The sequence below is a fragment of the Montipora foliosa genome, chromosome 13 (assembly GCF_036669935.1).
Source record: "Montipora foliosa isolate CH-2021 chromosome 13, ASM3666993v2, whole genome shotgun sequence".
Classification (NCBI taxonomy): Eukaryota; Metazoa; Cnidaria; class Anthozoa; order Scleractinia; family Acroporidae; genus Montipora; species Montipora foliosa.
Genome location: NC_090881.1, coordinates 16090530 through 16094291, shown reverse-complemented (window position 1 = coordinate 16094291; position 3762 = coordinate 16090530). Strand labels below are relative to the sequence as shown.

The 3762-nt window shown below is 38.9% G+C and overlaps 1 pseudogene; it reads left to right on the top strand.

The window, feature by feature from the left end:
• The window catches only part of LOC137982317 (uncharacterized), an 18153-nt pseudogene extending 14391 nt beyond the window's left edge, over positions 1–3762 (top strand).

Here is a 3762-nt window from a genome sequence, read left to right as displayed (position 1 = left end):
ATGTCCATAAAGAATTGTGTGCGTGACCGGAAACGAGTTTTTGTGTTTTCGTTGCCGTATGACTCGATAACACCAGGTGATCTGGTGACGTAATTTGGAAGACTGGGATGAAAAATTTTAACACCGTATCCCACAACCGCGTGCGGCCTTAGGTGTTGTTTCAAAGCTCCCTGCAGTATTGCTATCGCCAAAACTCAACAGATCATTACGTGTCTACCACATCTCCTGCTACTGAACGAACGTTCAAGTAGACCCGACAAGCTGTAACCTCGCCTCTGCCATTTTAAATTCGAAAATAAGGCCGCGCGCGGTTGTGGGATACGGCGTTAAATTTTTTCTCCCCAGTCCTCCGAATTACGTCACCAGATCACCAGGCATATCTTACCGCGCCGAATTATATAATTTTATAATTCGGCCGTTATTGTTCAGAAAAAGTATTAAGTATTTTTAAATACAATCGTAGAAACTTGTAAGGCATCTGTTTCCTGGTTTTGATTGGACCCAACGCCGTAACAACAGTTTTAAACGGTGAACAGCTATTCTACGATCGCACTTAACCATATGGTTAGGTCACGGATTGTGGACATTGGACTTCGGACTTTGGACTACGGAGTTGAACTGGATATTGACCAAGATATCGTAGCATAAAACACTATTCAAATACTGTGAATTTTAAAGGCAATCGGTTAAAATTCATTCGAACAAAGTGTAGGCTACCCGTAGCCTCTTCTTTATATATAAAAACGTCTAATTTGGGGACAGAGGCTAAACGGTTCTCAAGAGGAAAAGGTTCTTAAATGTTCTTTAAGGTTGGGTTGTATATCAAAGAAAATGCATTGTTAATGTAAAAAAAAAAGTTAAATGTCCTCTTACACTACAGTTTTCCATTTATTTTACCTTTATTTATGCTAACCACAAAGACAAAAACAAAGCAAATGAGCAAAATGAAGCAGACGTTCTTCACTCTCTCTCAGTCTGGTTACTTTCTCAGTAAGTTCTTAACAATTGGTTCATCGCCTCAGCATGAACGATATTATAAACGGGTTCTGATAAAAAAAAAGAGAGTGTATTAAAGTGGTTTCGTTGACTTTTGCTGAGTCGGAAGCCTCTAAATCTTAGCTAAAACTGAGGATTATCAAAAGAACATCCATATTGGGTCCGTATGGCATTTGCTACCACTCATCATTTATATTACACTGATAGTTATCGAAGTTTTGTACATTTCGCCTGCAGTGCAATTGGGCTCAATTCAAGAACTTCCCGCTGAATCGTGCGCTGAAATCAAAGCGAGTGAAGGAAACAAAGTTGCTGACAGCAAGCACTGGATATATTCAGATGAAAATGCTGGTCAGGCGATCCAGGCTACCTGTCAAGGTCAATGCTAGTTATTAGTATTTTTTTTGTAAAATCATGCGGCAAATCTATCTTTGAAGATCTCCTACTAGGTTTGACGCCATGCACTGGTAAGTACCCTGCGAGCAGAGTGTCTCTCGATCTGCCTAGATAAGTTGGAAGACGAAAGTAAACTCTGCTCGCCGCCTCCACATTTCGTATTGAGCATGCGTTAAAAATTTAAATGAATTCGGTGTCAGTCACGCGTGACCAGTAGCCACAAAACCACAAAACGAAAACAAACAGTAGGGATATTTTCGAACAACTCTGGCAAACACATGACAATCAAGGAATCATTTCATTGGAAACTCAAGATAGTCCATACTTTTAAAATGCCATTTCATTTTTTTACTGAAAAATGTATAGGTTTCTGTCAGACTAGTTTCTGTAACCGACACATAGGAAAAACTCATAGGAATTCTAACAGTTAAAATTGCCATGCTGTTGTAAGTTTCAAAATATTGATGACGCTTGGCGACTGATCATGCGCAAAAATTAAAAAATCAGATTTGACAAGTCGAAACTGGACTGACTCATCCAATTCTTTGGATGAGCGGCAAATCAAAGAATGTGGAGGCGGAGAGCACAGTCTACTTTCCTCTTCCCGACGTATCTAGGAAGATCGAAACAGACTCTGCTCGCAGGGTAACTCGCAAGTAACTCAACAAATGAAATAAGACAGTAATGTGCGGCAAACCTGGAGCTTTTCCGCAGGCGTCTTTAAAATTTATCTAGTTCCTTCTTAAGACCAATGATCATTCTCGTATAGAAAATCGCTTGAATACAACAAATTGTTGACTTCTTCAACCGATAATTCTGTTGACATTGAACTCTTTTGGGCTCAAAATGACTGGCTCAACATGACTGGCAACCCGACTGACAATATTTTTTTCTCCTGCCGAAAACATCCTGTTTTCAGACTAAAGAATAGAACCAATTAAAGGGCAATGTAATTCTAATTTCGCTGTTTTTTAAGTCAAAATCGAAATTAGAACATTAGTTCACACGTATATCACTCTTGACAACCCAGTAACAAGATATCAATTATATTTATGGCACAAAGAGCTATCCGTATTATTTTTGGCGACTTTTTCAAGACACCTCCTCCAAACTTGAAAAAATTGGCCAATTTTTTCACGTTTCAATCGATTTACATCCTCTCCATCCTTGGTTGAAAACAAGAGTGATAGCTTCAGTGCACTTTAATGGTTATTGGTAACAAAACTACAGCATTAGTTTTGGTTTTTACTGATGCTATGGCGTGACACTGCCCCTTTAAGATCGATTTCAAGTTGAAGTTTATAATTCACACTTATAATAAACTAAATGAAAAAAAATAAGGAGGACATGATAATAAAAGCTTAAACTTACAAGAGAGAGTGTGTAGTGGCTAAAGAAGCCAAGATTCGAGTAGGCAACTACCACGATGCAGGTACAAAATATTGCAATTAGAACAGGACAGTGAGTCACCAAAGAGACCAGATTTCATCTCGAATTCTCGACTTGCAATGAAAAGGTCGTACACCCATTCAAGGCAGTTGTTTGTTCAAGCTGTCCCTTTGGTTCATGACAATTTTTGTTGTTGATGATGTTACACTGGTCTAAAAATGTGTTTGACAAAGCGAAAGATAACTTATTTCGTATAACAAAAATATTTCTTATTTCAGAAGTGTGGCAAAAAATCAACGAAGATCCGGTTTGCTTTGGAGCTCGAGATGATCAATACGGTGCCTTCCACATGACTAAAACTGGAAATGTAACGGCCATGAAGCTCCTGCACAGAAGCGGATCCATCAAATGTAACAGCGTTGACGATGCTTCCTACTGGAGCTGTACCAACTTACACTACTATGCAAACAACACGTTTATGACGATCATCACAAATGCCAACAAAAAAGCCCTTCTGCCAACAGAGAAAGATATGGAAACGACGAGTTCCTGCAACCAGAAAAAGCACTTTTACGTTCTCGAAGGAATAATCAAAGATCATCAGAGCTTGTTCTAAGCAGCCATTCCAGTCCATTACGGTTGTTGAAGAACCAGGAATTGCAGATATGGTATGGCAGGACTGGATAAATTGTTCGGAATATGACAGCAGTGGCAAGGCAGACAACAATGGCACTACTTGTGTTGATGTATTTGCCTGGTACATGTGAACATAAAATAAAACCTAAGTTTGCAGCAAAAGCAACTGCAGTTACTGTGGCTAAATATATTTAGATTTCCGCCATGATTACAGTTTTTTTCTCGCAACTGTAATGTTTCTCGTCAGTGTTTACCGTGATATGCACAGACAAACAGAACCAGCCTCACTGAATTGAACTAAGCCAGTTTGTACCATTGATGAAATAATAAAATCATGAAGCACTA